Source organism: Stegodyphus dumicola, chromosome 12 (assembly GCF_044657685.1).
Source record: "Stegodyphus dumicola isolate Sdum_Otavi_A_Nest chromosome 12, ASM4465768v1".
Lineage (NCBI taxonomy): Eukaryota > Metazoa > Arthropoda > Arachnida > Araneae > Eresidae > Stegodyphus > Stegodyphus dumicola.
The window spans coordinates 17,952,732-17,976,831 of NC_140779.1; the positions used below are offsets into that span (position 1 = coordinate 17,952,732).

At 31.3% G+C, this 24,100-nt stretch overlaps 1 protein-coding gene across 1 annotated transcript in view; it reads right to left on the minus strand.

Annotated features, from left to right (window-relative positions):
- LOC118193513 (metabotropic glutamate receptor 3-like) overlaps positions 1–23,172 on the minus strand; it is a 286,303-nt gene extending 263,131 nt beyond the window's left edge. Inside the window, exon 1 of the mRNA XM_085827511.1 lies at positions 23,020–23,172. The gene's annotated coding sequence lies outside the window, so the exon portion shown is untranslated. The remainder of the gene's footprint in view (positions 1–23,019) is intronic.
- Positions 23,173–24,100: the final 928 nt, after the last annotated feature.

Here is a 24,100-nt window from a genome sequence, read left to right on the forward strand (position 1 = left end):
AATTTCCCATACACAGTCTCGAGCGCTGGAGATAAAATGTTTTTTCTGTACAACATTGTCATAGCTCACTTTGAAATCCTTGAGTTGGTTAATCAAAAATTCATTAAAGTTATACAAAATATGATATCGATAATAAAACAAATTCCAAATTTCAAATTTGGTCTTCCAGATGCCCATATTCGCAGTAAGATTCAAACTTAGATGGCTCTATGTACCGTTGTTTTGTCAGAATGCTAGAAATGTGCGTACATTTATGCATATTTTTTATTATTTAATTTCTTCAAATATAATGCAGGACTCTAACATTGGGTGGGAACATTATGAAAAGTGAAACGGACATTTATATTGAACCAATGCAAAATCCTAAAACGAAAACAATAATCCTTCAGAGACAAAGCCCCTTTGGTCTATAATTCACATAATATTGTCAGCGAAAGGCATATAAATACCATAAAGGAAAGTCAATAGGGATAAAAATGGTAGAAAATTGCATTTCAGTATAAGAGATCCGTACTTTGATAATAGGATCTTTACTGATTTCATCAGAAACATGAAAGGAATCTTTTTTTTTATATAATTAGGATAATGGAAGTAATCGAGTTTAAAATGATAAATTTAACAGGAACGTAACTGACAAAATATTTCCTGCTTGTTTACTTTCTTATTGGAGATTTGTTTTTATGAAGTTTGTCTTTAATTGCCTATCCGTGCAGATTTACATTTCTTAACTATACTTTGATTTGTAAGAGGAAGTATTTTTTGGCTATTTTTTCTAATATATTATTTAATAATTTTTTAATTTTTTTGCTGTTTGCAAAGAACTCATAAACAAAATATTTCAAAATTAACTTTTCTTATATAATCATTCTTAAGAATGTTTTTAAGAAAAGTAGAAAATGCAAAGTAAAATATCATTTAAAAATGTGATTGATTATGAGGCCGTATTTAATAAAAACTATATTTAGAGTACCTACGTCTTTTCGAAACAAATCAATACTCATTCTAATGAAAGGTTTATATCATCCCCTTCCCCAAACCATGAAACTGACAGATGTGATATATGGTTTAAACTTTCGACAAGAGAATTTCATTCCACTAAGCAATGATATATAGCCGATATCGTATGTCTAACAGCGATGCATATATATATATACATAACGGAAAACCTTCGGAGAAACTATAATAGTAAAACCCACATACATATATACACGTTCAAAACTATCAAAATAGTATTCCATTCTTCTTTCTTCATGTAAAAATTTCACATCAATACAAATGTACAATGTGTAATTTCCGCATCTTTTGTAATTTTAACAAAACTTTTAAAATGATAAAAAAATTAATAAAATTAATGATAAAAAATTCATTCTCATACATAATAATTCTGAAAAGACAGACTACTTAAAATTGCATTGTTTCGTTTTCAATTACAGCCAATTTCTATATTTATTAATTCGGAGAAACTATAATAATAAAACCCACATACATGTATACATGTTCAAAACTGTCAAAATAGTATTCCATTCGTCTTGTCTTCTTGTAGAAATTTCACGTCAATACAAATGTACAGTGTGTAATTTTCGCATCTTTTGTAATTTTAACAAAACTTTAAAAATGATAAAAAAATAATAAAATTAATGATAAAAAATTCATTCTCATACATAATAGTTCTGAAAAGACAGAATACTTAAAATTGCATTGTTTCGTTTTCAATTACAGCCAATTTCTATATTTATTAATTCGGAGAAACTATAATAATAAAACCCACATACATATATACATGTTCAAAACTGTCAAAATAGTATTCCATTCGTCTTGTCTTCTTGTAAAAATTTCACATCAGTATAAATGTACAGTGTGTAATTTCTGCATCTTTTGTAATTTTAACAAAACTTTAAAAATGATAAAAAATTAATGATAAAAAATTCATTCTCATACATAATAATTCTGAAAAGACAGAATACTTAAATTTGCATTGTTTCGTTTTCAATTGCAGCCAATTTCTATATTTATTAATTCGGTGAAACTATAATAATAAAACCCACCTACATATATACATGTTCAAAACTGTCAAAATAGTATTCCATTCGTCTTGTCTTCTTGTAAAAATTTCACGTCAATACAAATGTACAGTGTGTAATTTTCGCATCTTTTGTAATTTTAACAAAACTTTAAAAATGATAAAAAAATAATAAAATTAATGATAAAAAATTCATTCTCATACATAATAGTTCTGAAAAGACAGAATACTTAAAATTGCATTGTTTCGTTTTCAATTACAGCCAATTTCTATATTTATTAATTCGGAGAAACTATAATAATAAAACCCACATACATATATACATGTTCAAAACTGCCAAAATAGTATTCCATTCGTCTTGTCTTCTTGTAAAAATTTCACATCAGTATAAATATACAGTGTGTAATTTCTGCATCTTTTGTAATTTTAACAAAACTTTAAAAATGATAAAAAATTAATGATAAAAAATTCATTCTCATACATAATAATTCTAAAAAGACAGAATACTTATAATTGCATTGTTTCGTTTTCAATTACAGCCAATTTCTATTAATTCGGAGAAACTATAATAATAAAACCCACATACATATATACATGTTCAAAACTGTCAAAATAGTATTCCATTCGTCTTGTCTTCTTGTAAAAATTTCACATCAATATAAATGTACAGTATGTAATTTCCGCATCTTTTGTAATTTTAACAAAACTTCAAAAATGATTAAAAAAATTAATAAAATTAATGATAAAAAATTCATTCTCATACATAATAGTTCTGAAAAGACAGAATACTTAAAATTGCATTGTTTCGTTTTCAATTACAGCCAATTTCTATATTTATTAATTCGGAGACCAGCGGCCGAGCGGTAAAGTCGCTGAACACTGGTAGTTCGGTCCGAGGTTCGAATACCGCGAACGGGCTGGCTGCATGGGCGTTTTCGTGGTTTTCCCCATGTGTAACGTGTATACGAGCCAGTTTCCCTTAGAAAGTCCTCCACGAAGGCTACCCTCCCCTTAGGCAGATAGCCCTCGAGGCTTTGCCATAATCGCACGCACACATATTAATTCGGAGAAAATATAATAATAAAACCCACATACATATATACATGTTGAAAACTGTCAAAATAGTATTCCATTCGTCTTGTATTCTTGTAAAAATTTCACATCAATACAAATGTACAGTGTGTAATTTCCGCATCTTTTGTAATGTTAACAAAACTTTAAAAATAATTTTAAAAAAATTAATAAAATTAATAATAAAAAATTCATTCTCATACATAATAATTCTGAAAAGACAGAATACTTAAAATTGCATTGTTTCGTTTTCAATTACAGCCAATTTCTATATTTATTAAGTATCTGGAATACATTAAAAACTTTTATCTGATAATAATGTAATATTTTCATCTAGCAATACTTCAGATGAATAAAAAAACTATTTTTTAAATAATTAATTAGTTTATAAAGTAAAAATTTTTTTTAACAAAAAACAGAGAAATGAGGTTTTATGTACGATCGTTTGGGGAAGCTATTATTTTACATTTTCCGTTATATCTTCGATTTATTTATTTAAAAAAATTTGATGTGTACACCACATGACTTCCTTGTAATGGAATATTAAATTATACGCATTTTTTCTTGCATTTTTTTAAAACTTATTGGATTGAATTAAATCCTACTTCGCCGACAGCGCATAAACCACAATAGAATAAATGCATTCTTTAAAATTCACTCTAGTATTTGTTTACCATAGCGACACTCTGGCGCTACATTCACTTAGCAGTATTAATAATTATATAACGGAAACTAACTGTTATATAATCCAATAATTATATAACAGTTAACGTATATATTTCGTTCATATTATAACTCATAATGCACAAAATTTATATCATTTAAAGAACAGAATTATCTAATCGTTGCCACATGTTCTATTCAAATACTTTAATAAAGCTAGAATGATGTATAAAAGAAATTAAGCAAACAAAACAAAAACGAACACGTTTTTCACAGACGATTGAGTATTTCTCATTTAATTAATTCCGTTCTCACTTCGCGAGAAGGCAAAAATACATAAAAACTCAAAATATCTATATTAAAAATTACGAATTAACTCTCAAACACTTATTTCCTCGAAAAAAATTCCAGGAAGAATCAAGCATGATTTAATTGGCAATAATAAATGAGTGCGTTATCATTGTTGTTGCGAAGCTAAGTTTCTCTAGATTGGCTACAAATCCACTAGTCTCCTGTTCCAAATGTTAACATCAATGGCCGCCATTAAAATAGGCTTAGAGGCAGTTAAACAACTTTAAAATTGCTGATAATTCTAAAACTATTGCATACAGATTTACTAAAGGCATAAAATCCTTAACCGGAAGATAAAAACAACGTAATTCAATCATTTTTAAAGCACAAAATGTACAATTTACAAACATATAAGAGTAAAGAAACTGAGATCACTGAGCCGGGTAACAAAGTGGATATATATATATAATTATATTTATAATGTTTGGTGCGGCCGATTGCAACCAAATACGAGGTGCACATCTACATGTTATAGCAGTCCTATATACAAAATTTCAACGTTCTGAGGCTACTCGTTTTTGAGTTATGCGAGATACGTACGTACGCACGTACGTACATACGTTCGTACAGACGCCAAGAAAAATTCTCTTCAGAATTCACTTTAAAGCAGTTTTATAATTTTTTTGAGGGAAAAGAGTCTTTTATTCTGTCCTTACGTACAGATATCACGCAAAAACATCGTTAAATTGCATTCGATGGCGGTCAAAATGGATATTTTCGTTGAAATATGCTGCCCGAAACTTTTCGCGATTACGATACTTCCTTTTTACTTCGTACAAGGAAGTAAAAACGAACAGAACGTTCTTGGTTAAGCGGATTGTTTGTTAGAACATACGATTTGCTTTTATTTATGTGAAAAGCAACAAACGCACAGCTAAAACTAATCAAAACATCAATTTTCAAGGTAACAGAAACACTTAATTTTTCATTAAAATGTTTTTTTATATTTTAAATCTCACTAAAATTTTACAAGTAAAATAGTTTTATTTAAAGGTCCATAATTTCAGGAAACACATTATTAAATAACCTCAATGAAAAATTTAGTTCATTTAAAACAACAATCAACTTTTCAACAATTTCGTTTTTCATCTCCATGGCGATCCTAACAATTTTCTTCGTTCCTCAACTCTTCTCATTAAATTTCCTAAAACTTATAGTTAATGAATTTCCAAAACTTTTAAACAAAAAACCACAAAGACCCTTCAAAATTCAGAGTTATAGAGCGAGTTGTTTACTGAACACCATAATGAATAACATAATGCTGCACAGGCTTACTGAAGGTCTGGGCAGTCGTAGAATTGCTTCGAAAGAGGTAAATACGCGTAGTGGGTACAGTCAATTCGAGTACAATTTCGAGTCATACACCCAAAACTACTGTACACCAAACAAAAATTTTCACAACCAAGCAGGACGTATTTCAGAGCGGACGTGTAGCGATGTACCACTGTACATGAAGCGAAGTCTCTTTCCAAACCGCTTTATGCAATACAAGGTACCTAAAAAATTTATTAGTATCACAAGAAATATGCTTAAATTTCCTCAAATTATCGTGCAGTATTACAATATCTCACAGAAGTTATCTTTTAACTACTCAAATGTTCAATAGAACTTAATTCCAAAACAGCTAAAGAAAGCTAATCCGCGAATTCGCTACAATCAAGAAGAGCAGTTTTCTAAACACCAACAAACTAAGTAATTACTCGCGAACTGAGAGGTTTTCCTCCTTTTATAAGATTGTAAAATAACGTGCGAGAATTTTCTAGTACTTTCTCGAAATCAAAAAGAGATATTTATTAAATGTTAAATGCACGCGCTCATGTACTTTCAATTTTTCCGGCTTAGCTTTCTTTTAATATTCGTCACGCACTGCACTGCGCGGGAACTAAAACCATTTAACTTATAATTGAACTAACATTAGCTTTTTAAATACCAAATTCGTAACAATATATATACATATCTCTACATATAATAAAAGAAAGAGTCTGTGTATCTTTCTTTCGTCTTGCGTGTAAGCTAATAGACCCAGGGCTACGAAATTTGGTATATAGCTGCATCTAGACAAGAGCCAGCGCACCTGGAGGCGATTTTTTCAAAATTCGCAACAGATTTTATTTTTATTTTATCTTTTCGATTTTATCCACTCATTTTGAATAGTTTCATTCTTTTAGAAATGTGGTTTTGGCATCAAATTTTCATTCAATTATATACTGGACTGCTGACTGTTGAAAATCAGCACTGTTGCCATTTGGAAAAATGAGGGCGATAATTCTGTGCAGTTTTTAAATTTAATGTTTCGCTTGATACTGGACGTTTGTTGAGAGAAGGCAACGGGAAGTTGCTTAATTTATTTATTAGGATAATTAATATTAAGGGATATTGCTTATTTCATTAAGGGATATTGCTTATTTCATTAAGGGATATCCCTTATTTGCATTAAGGGATATTGCTTATTTCATTGTAATTTTTTATATGTAATAATGTTTCTTATATATGTTTTGCAGAGTAAAATTCTGCGCAGTTTTTAAATTTAACGTTTGCTGTTCCCTTCAGGCACTTTTTCGGTACATTTAAAACCCAGACGAAGGTGCTAGTATATATAAATATATATATATATATGTGATGTACCAGCATTTGTCAGGAATAAATAGATTGTTGAAGAATCATAAATGTAGTCGTACCTTAAATTATCAGACGATAAGTTTAAAAAACATGATCCATTTATTACTATTCAGGAGAAATAGCAGTTACAAAATCAGATATCCGGGGTAAATAAAAAAGAATTACTAATAACTTCTTGTATGAAGTTTACTGCATCGTGATTTTTAAGAAAAAGCCCCCGATATTCTTTTGCGAGTCCTTTTATAGCCTCTGGAAAGGCAGAGCTTCCAAGAAATGACGTCAGCCTCGTCAGCCAATCCAGTTCGCTTTAAATATTTCAAGAACATTCTATAACTGTAAGCGTAGAAAAGGAGGGAAAAACAACTTGACTACGGGGCTGTGGATTTAATTCCACGTACTTTCAAATAAGAGAACGTCGCCATTAAAAATGAAAGGGACATACAATTAGAATTTTAAGTGTATTCTTGACTATGGAATTTTATTATTACATATATGTGTGTATATATATATATTAACAAAAATGTATATACGTAAAAAAGCAATTTGAAGTTATATATATATATATATATATATATATTGTATGGGAATGTAGGGTCTAAAGTGACATGTTAAGACACGAAAGAAAAAAAAAATGGCACGGGAAGAAAAATGAGTTATGATAAAAATAAGACGAAAATTTGATGTGTAAGCCACATGACTTCCTCCTACGGAATATTCAATTAAACGCAATTATCCTGCACTGCATTAAAACATATTGAATAACAGTTAACGAATTTTGAATTAAATCTACTTCGTCGATAGCGCTTGAACCACAATAGAATAAATGCACTCTTTAAAGTTCACTATATTTATTTACCTTAGCGACACTTCGTGGCTAGGTTCACTTAACAGCTTTTAACAGACGATTCAGCTCCGCTTACCGAATGCGCATGCGCTATTAATTAATTCAGTTCTCACTTCGCGGCAAGGCATAAATCAATTCAAAATATTTTCCTTAAAATTTGAAAGATACAGAAAAACATAAAACACTAAATAGAGTCAAAAGAATTTTTTTTTTTTTTAATTTTACAATTAAAATTACAGTTTCAACGCAAAAACAAGCCAATAACTTAAATGATAATTCCAGGATGAATTAAACATAATTTAATTTCGAATAATAAAAGAAGACATTGCTTTTTTGTTGAGAAGCTTAATTTCTCTAGATTGCCAACAAATCCACTATTCTTCTGAGTCTGAAATGTAAAGAAATATGGCTGTCATGCTAAACAAAAATTAGGCTTAGCCGCACTTAAAAACTTTTAAATTGTTGATAATTTCCCAATTATTGCATGCAGGTTAAGTAAAGTCATAAAAACCTTAAGCGGAATATAAGAACAATATAATCCAATCATTTTAAAGCAAAAATGCACAATTTACAAACATTTAAGAATAAAGAAACTCAGCTCACTGAACCCAGTAACAAAGTGGATATATATATGTGCATATATTTATGTATTTTTGGTGCGGTCGATTTCAATTAAAATGGGAGGTGCACATCTACATGTTACAGCAGTCATATATATAAAATTTTAACGTTCTGAGGCTATTTGTTTTTGAGTTATGCGAGATACATACAAACGTACGTATAGACGCCATGGGGAAAAAACTCTTCAGAATTCATTTTAAATTAGTTTTATAATGTTTTTTGGGGAAAAGAGACCTTTATTCTGTCCCTACGTACGCATGTCAAGCAAAAACATCGTTGAATTGCATTCGATAGCGGTCAAAATAGATATTTTCGTCGAAATATGATACCCGAAATGTTTCGCGATTACAATACTTCCTTTTTTATTTTCGTACGAGGAAGTAAAAATAATAATTAAATAAAAATTAATAGAGACAGCTGTGCATTTATTTCGCTGTTTCCTTGCGCATCAATGAGGCTTACAGTAATTATTTCCCTCAAGTGGCAGTACTTTTTATTTCTTTAGAAGGCAAATCGAAAACAAATACATTATCAAAAAATATCCATTGCGTAACCTTCAGCCAGACAACGATATCGAATTCAATACATTTGGAAATTCAAAAAACAACTATCTGATTGGCTAAGCATTGAATCGTTATTGCTGTAACATTTCTTTGCTGTAACATTAAGACTTTTTTTCTCTCCTGTGAAAATCTGTACGCTGTTTGATGTCATCGCGCAAGGCAGATATTTTCCATTAGTGCTCAATTACATGAATGTCTTCTCTCGCCCCCCCCCAATTTAAATTTCTCTGCAGCACTTACTTAGAGTTAAGAAATTAATTTTGTTTTTCTTCTGTTCAGTTTTCAATGACAGGCCTTCTGATGAAACCGTAACTCTGCTATTCTTACGAGCAAAATTTACGAAATATAATTCTATTGGACAGCAGCCAGAAATACACTCGCAAGATTTCAACACTACTCAGCATTCGCAGTTCATTCGAAAACTGATTTGGTTTTCCCTAAAAGTACATTTAGACAATCTCTTTCGAAAAGGTAGCTTTCGCGCAGAATTTTATAAATTTTCTAATCTTTTTTTTTCGCGTAGAATTTTATTATTTTCATCGCAGTTTGGATGTAAATGGTGAAATAGGAAAAAAGGAATAAACTTAAAAACTTCCGCTAACTTAAACAACGCTCTAAAAAAATGACAATCAGTTTAGCACCAATAATACAAAATAGTAAAAATGTTTTTATACACTCTTTCTAAGCTTAGCCAGAACTTGACACACCAAAGTGCAACCGAAAGGAATTACAAATAACAATAATAAAAAAATCTGATGTGTACACCACATGACTTCCTTGTACAGAATATTAAATTATACTTTAAAATTCCCTCTATTTGTTTACCATAGCGACACTCTGGCGTTAGGTTCACTTAACAGTATTATATTTCATTCATATTATAACTCAGAATGCACAAAATTGATATCATTCAAAGAATTATCTAATCGTTGCCACATGTTCTATTCAAATACTATAATAAAGCTAGAACGATGTATAAAGGAAATTAAGCAAACAAAACAAAAAAGAAACAGTTTTTCACAGACGATTGAGTATTTCTCATTCAATTAATTCAGTTATCACTTCGCGACAAGGCAAAAGTACATAAAAACTCAAAATATCTGTATTAAAAATTACGGAGTAAATCTTAAACACTTATTTCCTCTAAAAAATTCAAGAAAGGATTAAGCATAATTTAATTGGCAATAATAAATGAATGCGTTATCTTTGTTGTTGCGAGGCTAAGTTTCTCTAGATTGGCAACAAATCCACTAGTCTCCTGTTTTAAATGTAAATATCAATGGCCGTAATTAAAACAGGCTTAGCGGCAATTAAACAACTTTAAAATTGCTGATAATTCTAAAAATATTGGACACAGATTTACTAAAGGCATAAAATTCTTAACCGGAAGATAAAAACAACATAATTCAATCATTTTTAAAGAAAAAAATGTACAATTTACAAACATATAAGAGTAAAGAAACTGAGATCACTGAGCCGGGTAACAGAGTGGATATACATATAAATATATTTATATACGTTTGGCGCGGCCGATTGCCACCAAAATACGAGGAACATACCTACATGTTATAGTAGTCGTATATACAAAATTTGAACGTTCTGAGGCTACTCGTTTTTGAGTTATGCGAGATACGTACGGACGGACGTACATACGTTCGTACGGACGCCACAAAAAATTCTCTTGAGAATTCATTTTAAAGCAGTTTTTTAGTTTTTTTTTTTTTTTTTTTTGGAGGAAAAGAGTCTCTTATTCTGTCCTTACGTACAGATATCACGCAAAAACATCGTTAAATTGCATTCGAAAGCGGTCAAAGTGGATATTTTCGTTGAAATATGCTGCCTGAAGCTTTTCGCGATTACAATACTTCCTTTATACTTCGTATAAGGAAGTAAAAACCCTATTCGATTTATCTTTCGGATATTGTATACTACCTTTCGAAATGATCAAACTGTTCTACAAGGGGTAGAGCCTTGGCTCAGGCACCCTGGTGTCTCAAACACCATTCTACAGAGTGAGAGAACAACTTTCCTGTTTGAACGTATGGGCATGTTGACCTGCTAGAACGATCATTCCTCGTGTATAATGCGATACAGCATTTTCCCTGTAACAAAATTCTGAAATGTGGGACTAAATATATCTAAGTCCCATACTGTCAAAATGTACAACTGTTAAAGATTTCATCTTATTAAAATTCGTGTAATTGTTAAAACTTGAGTTTGAAGTTCATTTCAACCCTGCGTCACAGCAAAGGGTTTGCGTGGTGGTTTCGGCCGCTTCACCTCAAAGTAAACTTCGAAGTGAAAAAACTGAGAACTTTGATTTGCTTGCGTGATTTGTGCAGGATTTGTACTACAGCTGCAGTACCTTCCTGCAATCCGAAACGAATTAAACTATGGACCTCATGATGGTTGTTGCACTAAGCATAACCCGGAACGAGCGGACGTCATAGAAATGATACTCTCCGAGCTTATGTAGATTTCCCCGACCGCCGAGAGATCTCTAGTACCTTCCATTTATCGAAACTACCGGAAGGCATATACGGTTAAAGTTACATATTACGGCTCGATAGGGTTGCGGTTACATAGAGGGATAAATTACAGTGCTTGGCGACAAAAATTAATCGCCAAAACCATCACTACATTGGAGCACCAGTTTAGCGCGTTAGCCATTTGCCTCAATGCAGACTTGCCCCTGTAACCTTTTCACGTCCTTGTACGAAGTAAAGGAAGTATTGTAATCGCGAAAATTTTCGAGTATCATATTTCAAAGAAAATATCCGTTTTGACCTCTATCGAATGCAATTTAACGATGCGTGACATCTGTCCTCATACTCTTTTTCTCCCAAAAAAACTATAAAACTGATTTTAAATGAATTCTGAAGAGATTTTTTTTCGTGGCGTCTGTACATTCATACGTACCTATGTATATACGTATCTCGCATAACTCAAAAAGGAGTAGCCTCAGAAAGTTGGAATTTTGTATATAGGACTGCTATAACATGTAGTTGCGTACCTCCCTTTTTGGTTGCTATCTGCGAGACCGAACATTTATAAAAAAAACATTTATGTCTATATATATATATACAGACATACATACATATGTATATATATATAGACATACACATATATATAAATATAATAATTTATTTCCTAAACAGTATTGATTAATTGATTATATTATCTCCTAAGTTTAATTAAAGTAGAATTATTTTAAAAGTGTGCATCCATACTGGTAAGTTATATTTTGAAAGATGTTTTGAAGTAATTTGAAAGCAAAATATTAATAATGTTTTAACTGGGACTGGAGTTAAATCATCACGAAGAATAATATTTCAATTGTAAAAGGAAAAATTAAAACATGTAATCATTGTCATTGATCGGAAATTAGTTGACTTTTCAAGGGGAACAAACCAACTTCCGTTCAATGAACAATAATTGATAAAAATACGTAAATACGAAAGTGTTTCGTCTTTACTCGAGTTATAAGTTAAAGCCAAAACCGGCAATTCTAGTCAGGCCAAATATTTCCGCGAATAGTATATATATGTGTGTGTGTGTGATGTACCAGCTTTTGTCCAGAATAAATAGATTGGTGAAGAAATATAGATGTAGTCGTAGCTTAAATTATCAGACGATAAGTTTAAAAAATATTTATTATTGGTCAGGAGAAATAACAGTTACAAAAATCATATTTCCGGAGTAAATAAAAAAGAATTACTAATAACTTTCTGTATGGAGTTTACTGCATCGTGACATTTAAGAAAAAGCCCCCGATATTCTTTTGCGAGTCCTTTTATAGCCTCTGGAAAGGCGGAGCTTCCAAGAAATGATGTCAGCCTCGTCAGCCAATACAGTTCGCTTTAAATATTTCCAGAACATTCTATAACTGTACGTGTAGAAAAGACGGAAAAAACAACTTGACTACGGGGCTGTGCATTTAATTCCACGTACTTTCAAATAAGGGAACGTCGCCATTCGAAATGAAAAGTACATACAGTTAGAATTTTAAGTGTATTCTTGACTATGGAATTTTATTATTACATATATATATATATATAGACATACATATATATATATATATATAAACATATATATATATATATATATATATGTTGTATGATCATTCCGTAAAGATAATCTTTTTAAGTCAAGTGGTTAGTGAAGGAAACTCTAATCAGAGACATTTCTTTGAAATAAATTGAGTTCATCGACGGTGTAATTTTTGGGAACAGATACAATTTGATTATCATTTACATTTCCAAATATAAATGAACAACAGAAAAAAAATATAAATCTAAAAGGTTTCAGATTTTAAATTTCGTCTAAATGGACTTTTCTTTTAAAGTTTTTTCTGTTACCTTTATTTATTAAATATCACGTTCTTCGCACTTAAACCATAAAATTCAGTTCAAGAGCAATATCGCAAAATAGTTTTAAATTGAGCCTATCTTTAGAATTTCCGATACACAGTCTCACGCGCTGGAGATAATTTTTTTTTTTTTCTTTTTTTTTTTTTTTTCCCTGTACAACGTTGCCATTGCTTTCTTTGAAATCCTTGAGTTTTTTAATCAAAAATTCGTTAAATATGAAATCGACAAAATATGAAATCGATAAAAAAGCAAATTTCAAATTTGGGCTTTCACATGCCCTATTCGCAATAGGATTACGTCATTCAAAATTGGATGGCTCTAGGTACGTTGTTTTATCACGATGCGAGAAACATATATACTACATTTATGCAGATTCTTCATTATTTAATTTCTTCAAATATAATACATCGCGATAGTATTGTATTTGGTTGCAACAATTTGAAAAGTTATATAGCCTTTTAAAGTTTTCAACGGAAAATCACAAAACGAAAACAATAGTCCTTCAGGGACAAAGCCCCTTTGGACTAAAACACCCCGCGATACTTTTGAAATAATGATGAATCTGTGAATAGCGATGAGTCTGTGAAACAGCGAGGAATCTGCGAACAGCGATGGATATGGATGATTCTGGTACGAACACTTCTACTAAAAGTTTACGTAAAAGACTAAACGAATTTATTACAACGGTCAAGCTCAAATTCCAGTCGTTTCAAATTTGGTCTTCCACATGCCCATATTCGTAGGAGGATTACGTCGTTCAAAATTCGATAACTCTATGTACCGTTGTTTTATAACAATGCGAGAAATATACATACTTTTATGCAGATTCTTCTTTATTTAATTTCTTTAAATATAATACAGGGCAATAATATTTAGTGGCAACAATTTGAAAAGTGAAACAACGCTTGTAGTGAGTCAACGCAAAATGCCAAACCGAAATTAATAGTCCTTCTGGGCAAATTGCCATTTTGGACGAAAAATAGAGTTGCCAAACTTTAAAAATATTATTATTATATAAATATTCTGACATTGAAGAAAGTACGCGATTATATATGGCGTGATTTTATGTCGAAATTATTTCGTTAATGTCAGCATTTTAAATAAATAGCAAATCCTGGCAACTTTTCCGTTTTCAAGGTTAGGATCATTGACAGGATATGTTACTGCCACGTTACCTCTTCCGTAAATACTGAGAAAAAGTTGTTATATTACATTAAATTTAAATTATGACGTCATACGTATATATATTAACCTGAAGTGTCCAAAGTTTTTGTTTCCTGGTATGGCAGCAATTATTCACGAACTGTTTGTTGCTTGGAAAGAATGAACTAATTTTATTTATACTGAAATATTTTTATGCGTTTTCCTTTCAGGTGTACATAGAACTATCAGTCTGGTTTGACCGCAGCCTGCTCATCTGACAAGCTCACCAGCTAGTATCTAAAAAGTTCTGATTTTTGTAAGCATAGGTGGAATGCCAAGAAACTGCTATTTTCTTCGCCATAACCGAGCTTTTTAAAGTACACTATGTTTCCTTTGCAATTAGGATAGAAGAGACAGGACAATTTATTTTATATAAAAACATAGCTCGGTGATATCTTTACAAGGATATTTCCAGAAATGTCTGGCGATATAGAGAGAACCATGGGAAAAAAAAAAAAAAAAAAAAAAAAGCAGAATCCATGAGATCTGTATGCTTTAAAACTCACTGTAGAATTCCTTCTTTGATAATCTCGGAGTATTGCGGGGTAAGCAACCGAAAGGCGTTTTTATTGGAAAATAACTTATATTGAGAAAAGATGCAACAAATCTAAGTGTGTTTCACGAATTTAGTGAGCTTCATAGACGTGGTTTTTACCTCTTCAACAATACTTTAAGGCTGGTATAAATTTATATATACTCGTACAAGTTTTATAACTTTTATTTTTGCTCATGAAAAGTCCTTACGTTATAAGAATACTTCTAACACATATTCGAATTCTAACAGAAATACTCTCAGGTTCTTTTACACTTTGATTTTTGTTATAATGCAATTTCTTCCCTTTTTTCGTACGCCTTCGTAGTGTAACTGAAAGCATACTTGACGCATATTCGAGAGGTCTATGGTTGGAGTCCCGCCGAGAGCATTGTATATTTTTCACGTCTCCTGCTTCAAAACAACCTAATAACTCTACGGTGGCGCCCGAACGAAAATAGGTGGTGTACGAGAATTCGTCACCACCAGGATTCGGCGATTGGGTACTCTAATCCCCAGTTGCCCTTTAAAAGAGGAAGTATATAAGGTATTTCCATCCTCCTTTGCGCGTGGTTTCGTGATGTAATCGGAAGGATACTCAACGCGTATTTGAGAATTCAGGGTTCAAGTCTGGGCAAGGGCGTTGCATTTTTTTCACGTATTCTTCTTTAAAATGATGACTGTACAATATGACGAACTAAGGGAAAAATTTATAACCTAGCGTAATCGATCAGCTAAAATGTTGCTGTTTAGATTTTAGAGTATGTGTGTATTAGATATGATTGGCACATGTACTGGTAACACTTCCTATTTTACCAAGAAATGGTTTTAAAAAAATCTCATGTGTACACCATATGACTTCCTTGTACGGAATATTAAATTATAAGAATTTTTTCTTGCATTTCATTTAAACTTATTGGATTGCATTAAATCTACTTCGCCGACAGCGCATAAACCACAATAGAATAAATACGTTCTTTAAAATTCACTCTAGTATTTGTTTACCATAGCGACAATCTGGCGCTAGATTCACTTAACAGTATTATATTTCGTTCATATTATAACTCAGAAGGCACAAAATTTATATCACTTAAAGAATAGAATTATCTAATCGTTCACACATATTCTATTCAAATACTATAATAAAGCTAGAATGATGTATAAAAGAAATTAAGCAAATAAAACAAAAAAGAAACAATATTTCACAGACGATTGAGTATTTCTCATTCAATTAATTCAGTTCTCACTTCGCGACAAAGCAAAAATACATAAAAACTCAAAATATCTATATTAAAAATTACGAAGCAAATCTGAAACCCTTATTTCCTCGAAAAAATTCCAGAAACGATTAAGCATGATTTAATTGGCAATAATAAATGAAGGCGTTATCTTTGTTGTTGCGAAGCTAAGTTTTTCTAGACTGGCAACAAATTCACTAGTCTGCTGTTCCAAATGCAAACAATGAATGGCCGCTATGAAAAAAAAAAGGCCTTAGCAGCACTTAAACAACTTTAAAATTGTTGATAATTCTAAAAATATTGCACACAGATTTACTAAATGCATACAAACCTAAACCGGAAGATAAAAACAACATAATTCAATCATTTTTAAAGCAAAAAATGTACAATTTACAAACATATACGAGTAAAGAAACTGAGATCACTGAGCCGGGTAACAGAGTGGATACATATATAAATATATTTATATACGTTTGGTGCGGCCTATTGCAACCAAAATACGAGGTGCAGATCTACATGTTATAGCAGTCCTATATACAAAATTTCAATGTTCTGAGGCTACTCGTTTTTGAGTTATGCGAGACACGTACACACGTACGTACATACGTTCGTACAGACGCCAAGAAAAATTATCTTCAGAATTGATTTTAAAGCAGTTTTATAATTTTTTTTTTTTTTTTTTTTTTTTTTTTTTTTGAGGAAACGAGTCTCTTATTCTGTCCTTACGTACAAATATCACGCAAAAACATCGTTAAATTGCATTCGATACCGGTGAAAATGGATATTTTCTTTGAAATATGCTGCCTGAAACCTTTCGCGATTACAATACTTCCTTTTTACTTCGTACAAGGAATTAAAAAAGAAAAGAAAATCGGAAAGATTTCAGAATCTGAAAATAAATCTAAAAAATATAAAATCTGAAATGTTTCAGATTTTATATTACGTCCAAAGGGTCTTTTTTTAACACCTTTATGTGTTACCTTTATTTATTAAATATCATGTATGTTCTTCGCACTTAAACCACAAAATTCAATTCAACAGCAGTATCACAAAATAATTTGTAAAGAGTATATAAAAATGTCTTTTTTTTCTGTACAGTGTTGCCATTGCTAGCTTTGAAATCGTTGGGTTTTTTAATAGAAAATTCGTTAAAGTTCTACAAAATAGGAAATCGATAATAAAACAAATTCTAAATTCTAAATTTGGGCTCCCATGTGCCCTTATTCGACTACGTTATTCGAAATTTGATGTCTCTAGGCACCGTTGGTTTTTTTTCACAATGCGAGAAACATACATACATTTATCCAGATTCTTCGTTATTTAATTTCTTTAAATATAATGCACGGCTCTAATATTTCGTGGCAACAGTTTGAAACGTGAAGCGCGATTTATAATGAACTAACGCAAAATACATGAACGCACCCAAAAACATGTATTTTTTGTATAGGAATCTAGGGACTAAAGTGACAAGTTAAGGCACGAAAACAAAACAAAAAAAAAATGACATGGGAAGAAAAATGAGTTATGATAAAAATAATAAAAAAGAAAATCTGAAAGGTTTTAGATTTTAAATTACGTTCAAAAGGGCGTTTTTTTTAATATTTTGTGTGTTACTTTACTTATTAAATATCAGGTTGTTCGCACTTAAAACATAAAATTCAGTTCAAGAGCAATATTGCAAAATAATTTTAAATTGAGCATATCTTTAGAATTTCCGATACACAGTCTCACGCGCTGGTGATAAAAATGTTTTTTCTGTACAACGTTGCGATTGCGAATTTGTTAATAAAAAATTCGTTGAAGGTTTACAAAATATGTAATCGATAATAAAACAAATTCCAAATTTCAAACTTGGTCTTCCAGAATGTAAAACCTAGTTGCCAGATTCTAAAAATTGAACAATACAATTTAGTGTGAAATAATAAATACAGAAAATGATTCTTAACGCAATTATTTAGCATAATATAAATGAATAAAAACATTGCTTCTAGAATATTATTTTATAACTTCTTTGCTTTTTTTTTCAGGTGCTTAGTGAATTGGTGAATTGAAAAATGAATTGGTGAAAAACCAATTCCTTTTTATAATGGCACAGTAATTGAAAATCAAAATTTCTGTAATACATATCGATTTTTATCTTACACATTTAATTGATATTTACTGCACTGATAGCTAAAGAATCAGTACTGAAAGTAAGAATTCAGATTTTTAGTTTTCTATTCAACTTTTGTAACATCTCCGTTCCGAAAGTAACGATATAGCAAGATCAATAACTTTTGTTCCCCTCAGAGAAAATCACGCATTCTCTTAAAGTCATTAGGCCTAAAGGGCTATTAGTCTCGAGATGTGGATAAATGCGCCGTTTCACTTTTCATTAGATTCTGTTGCCATTCGGCGAAATGTAAAATATTTGTCTTTCGAATTGAATCTGTCAATTGGGGATTAACAAACAAAGCTGTCTGAAAGGAATAGATGCAGTTCTTCAGGCTATTTGTTCTTACTTTTGAATCGGATTAATTTAAGTAATAAAAAGAGATTTAATTGATGATTTATCTAATTAAAAATATTCAATGTTTCATAAAATGGTAAATATTTTGAGCCCAAAGGGCGTTTGCCCAGAAGGGCTATTATTTTCCTTTTGGCATTTTGCATTGGTTCTCTATAAATGTGGGTTCAGGTTTCAAACTGTTGCCACTAAATATTAAGAGCCCTGTATTATATTTAAAGAAATTAAATAGTGAAGAATCTGCCTAAATGTATGTATGTTTCTCGTATTGTGATAACACTGCGCCATCCAATTTTGAATCATATAATCTTCCAGTGAATATGGGCATCTGGAAGCACAAATTTGGAATTTGAAATTTGTTTTATTACCGATTTCGTACTTTGTAACACTTTAACGAAGTTTTGATTAACAAACTCAACGATTTCAAAGCGAGCAATGGCAAAACTGTACGGGAAGGAAAAAAAAAAAAAAAAAAAAAACGTTTTTATATCCAGCGCGCGAGACTGTGTATCGGAAATTCTAAGGATATGCTCGTTTTAAATTCATTTTGCAATACTGCTGTTGAATTGAATTTTATGTGGCGCAAGTGCGAAGAATAAAAAACACAAAAACAATAACAAAAACGCTAATAATAAAAAACACAAAAACATTTTGGAAGATATGATAAACTGAGAAAAGACTGAAAAAAATAGGAAAAGGTACGCAAACGCTTAAAAGTGCATAATAATAAAGCTAAAAAGACAAAAAAAAAAATGGGTTTGCAGAAGCGAGTGCTGCAGTAGACTTTAGATCGCGAGCTCAGCGAAAGCATAAAAAAATAAAAAAATAAATAAATAAATAAATAAATAAATAATAAAAAATTTAAAAAAAAAACACCTTTAACCCTTTTTGGACGACTGGTAAAATCCGAAGTATCTGAAATTTTTTTTATTAAATTTTTAATGAAATTTAAAGTTAAATATTCATACATTTTAAGTAGAAATGTAGCTGTTGTATTTATTATAATATATACAATATAAAACACCCAAACATTTTCATTACATGTGTACATTAGTTTTTCCTTTTCAAGGTTTTGTTTTGTTATTTCACTATGGCGCAGCACTCAAAGGCTATCTGCTTAGAGGAGGGCTGCGTTCGTGGAGGAAATTTGAAAGGAACCGGCTCAAATTTATATTTTACAAGTAGGAAAACCATAAACACCCATGCACTCTATTTTCATGAATTTAAATCCTGAACATTTGCTTCTTTTTTTATTTTCAATTGTTTCATTTTTGTGCTGAGATTAACTTTCGAAATAAAGAGTTCCAATATTTAACACAAATAGAATGATTCTTATTGTATAAAACTTTAGTTTTTATTATCAAAGTTTCTTTACGTTTTAGTGACTTTTACAGTTCTTCGCTCCAGAAGGGGGTACGGAAAGCTGCTTTTTCAAAAGGAGTTTTCATCATATTGTCACGAATTTTGCGGGGGAAGGAGGGAACGAAAACACCTATTTATCTCAGTGCAGTTTGAGACTCTTTTATCCAATGTTTGGATATTCATTTCATTCCATTCTCGCGCCATGTTCACAGCCATTACTTGTTACACTTCACGGCGCGCGCTATCTTCCTGATTCTAAAAGGCAAAGTGTGCATTATATGTTTATCATTTATATTGGCGGCACATTTAACACACCACTCTAACTTCTCCTATATATTACAATTCTTTTAGGTTTTTGTCTTTTATTTGGCGTTGTTTAATAAGTTATTTTCCAAAGTAGGAATCCTACAGACGTTTCTGCTGTTTTTATATATACATCAATTATTTCTTTGCTGTACGCCTTTTGGATTTACGAAATATTTCTCAGAAACATTAAAGGGGAAAAAAACGTGTATTTTCAAAGTACAGCAGAATGGAATACACATCTATACATCAGCTCTTATGTTGTAGAGTCATTGGGTTAATTGGAAGCAGAAAAGATGAAAAATATGCAACCGTCTTCGCCGGGAATCGAACCACGGACCTCTGGAATACCGGCCCAGCGTGCTACCGTTAAACCACGAAGGCTTGCTAGGGAAGTGGGAGAAATACCTTATAATGTTGTAATGATAATTACTCAAATGAAATTCTTCTCGAACTGCAACGAGAAGCAGGTATTTTTAATTTTGATATTTTTAAAGTAATTCTCCCGCCTTTTTAGCTTGCCTTCGTGGTGAAGTGGTCAGCACACTCGGCGCGTATTTGAGAGTCAAGGCGAGGGTACTGCACATTTTTCATGCGCTTCGAAATAACCTAATGTCTCTACAGTGGCCCCCGAACTATAAACGGTGGTGCATGATGATTATCCGCCATCAGGATTTGCCGACTGGGCCTTCTAATCCCCTATAAAACCGGGAGTATATAAGGTATTTCTCCCGACCTCTTAGCGTGCCTTCGTAGTGTAGTGTTCAGCACACTCGGCGCGTATTCGAGAGGTCCATGGTTCGAGTCTTGGAGAGGACATTGCTCATTTTTCATGTCTCCTGCTTATAACCTATTGTCTCTACATATTTTTAACTATGACAAAGCACTTGAGTGCTATATGCTTAAGGGGAGGGATGCCTTCGTGGAGAACTTTCTAAGGGAAACATGCTCGTGTACGAGTTACACATGAGGAAAACCACAGCTCGGGATTTGAACCCCGGATGGAACTACCAGTGTTCTGCGACTTTTCCGCTCGAGTGCTGGTCGGTGTAATTTTGAGATGAATTACTGCTCAATTTAATTTCGAGATACAGATGTGATAAAAATGAGTACTTTTAAAATCATGTCCTATAGTGTCTGTTAATATATTAATTCTTTCAATGGAGAAAAGGCTAGATCAGAGAATAATTTCATCTCCCCCCCCCTTCGTCTCTTGAAACAGAATAGAGATTTCCATGTAGGATGTAAAGGAGAATGACCGAGTCGCTGTATTTTTTCTACGCTCATCTATGATGATGAAACATTAATGGTAAGCGGCGAAATTTTGTTCTTTTTATATTTGAAATCTCGCAATAGAAATTTTATTTAACGGTTTGAGGATGCTTATACATTTTTAAATGTTATTTCAACGTATATGCCACGTTTTTACAGAAGAAAGTAAATGCACTTTTCATATAAATAAACAATTCTTCCGTAACAAAGATAAATAATAAAAGAATCAGTTACACTTAATAAAGCAAATGCTCATGAAAAATAAATAATTAGATACATTGCTTAAAATTATAAACAATATTTCTGAATACTTTATTGTTTGCATTTATATTAATTATTAAGCAACACGTTGTTTAAAGTATCTCATCTTTACTCCACTGAAATTTGTAACATTTAAGGAACAGAGATGCAGTCTACAATCTGATTAATGTCTAAACCCTCATAAAGTTTACTAGTATAATTTTAAGTTTTAAAAATATAAAAATAAAAAAACATGAGATTAAAAAGGAACTGAAATCAGGTCTTGATGTATACATTTCAGGAACAATTTTAAGCTAAGCAATTACGGCATTCAACAATTTCAACTAGACTAAGAATTAGTCACGAGAAGTTAAATATACAGAATATAGAAATGCTATATTTAACATAAGCTGTTCAAAAGATACACCAAATGATACAGAAATAAAAATTTCTTAATTTCCAGTAATATTACAGAAATAAAAATTTCTGTAATATTACTGGGTCCTGAATTAAAACGCATACAGATATGTACAATTATTTAACGAAGAAAAGTATTAATTATTCATATTATAGCTGTGCGTTTTTTCTCTGGATCGCTTGCGCACAAAGCTTGCAACAAATATATCCCTCAAATGGCAGTAATTTCTATTCTACTAGGGCAAAATAGAAATTACTAAAAAATGTGTAAATGAACGCGTGAATTAAAAGCAGTAGAAACCGCCCAAAGTTTTTCATCGTAATAGTAAAGGGAAAAAAATAATGAAAGAATAGCTTATTTTTAAAATATTCCTGTTTTTACATTTTTAAACAAAATACTTCGATAATTTGAAAAATAAAGGTCTTGTAAATAGGGGATGGCAACAGTCTTCATAATCGGCGATTTGAGAAGCTATGAGAAAAGTTAATGCAACATGACGTAATGTTGACGCGAAAAATCAGAAAACTAAACTCACGAACTTTCTAACATAAAATATTTACATAAATATTTATGTTATTTAATAATATATCCCCTTTTTAAACAACTTACTTTCAAAGCAAAATTACTCTTAATTCTGCTATTCGAGTTTTCGTAGAATAAATAATTAACCGCTATAAAACCTCTCAGGAATATGATATGCAAAGTTCCATTATAAAGAAATTCTTAACAATAAAGCCTTATAATACCAGATGCATTTTTACCGAAAAGAATGTTTTTTAGAGAAATAAAAAAAAAAAAGGCTAAGCATAATAATTCCACTTACGAAGGATTAACTTTTCAGAATCTTTCTTGCCTTTTTCGCTTTTGGTAATCCTGCAAAAATATCCAGCAAGTAAGACAGATGGCAGGTTAATCTTTTCCCGCTACGCTTTCATTCGATACTGCCACTTGTTGATTGAAACTGTTGCCGGCGGAGTTGAACGAGAGCACTTTGGCGATCGCCAAATTTCCTAGACGTCACCAAATGGCTCTCGCGTCGGATGCAGGGACTTTAAAGTTAACAGAAGCTTATCAATTATTGCGGAACATTCTAAAAGAATGAGAATCGTGGTCTTTAATGGAGATTAAGTGAGCTCTCCATCCCAAGTGACGGCGCGTGTCTGATGAAATGTTTGGTAGCTGCTAATGAAGACAAAGAAGCCATTTTTTACATGAATAAACATGTTGCCTAAAATTTTATCTGAAGAAGAATTCGAATTGATATACGTAAAAAATCGCTTATATAGTAAAAATGACGTCTTTATTTTAAAACTGGCTTTTAAATGTACCGGAAAAATGGCTAAAGGGAACACCAAACGTTAAATTTAAAAACTGCGTAGAATTTTACTCCACAGAACAATTTCATAAAAAAAAAAAAAAAAAAAAAAAAAATTATTACGTGTAACACAATTACAATGAAATAAGCAATATCCTTTAATACAAATATTAATTATGCTAGTAAATAAATTAACCAACTTCCCTTTGCAAAATTTTAAGAACTCAAATGGTATAAAGGTGGTTAAGAGCTTTGTTTCCTAAAAAAATCACTCAAAACTTTTCAGTATCTTAAAGACAGTAAAATGAGCAATAAATAACATAAAAGGATACAAAAAGCAAATAATTCTGAAAAGCAAAGTATAATTAATGATATTTTATCTTATATTTTCAAGAGAAAAAATTACAATGAAATAAGCTATATCCCTTAATACAAATATTAATTATCCTAATAAAAAAATTAACCAACTTTCCGTTGAAGAAACAAAATCATGCAAAACTTTTCAATATATTAGAAACAGTGAAATAAGCAAAAAATAACATGAAAGCAACTCAAAAAACACAAAATTCCGCGCAAAATTTTACTCTGC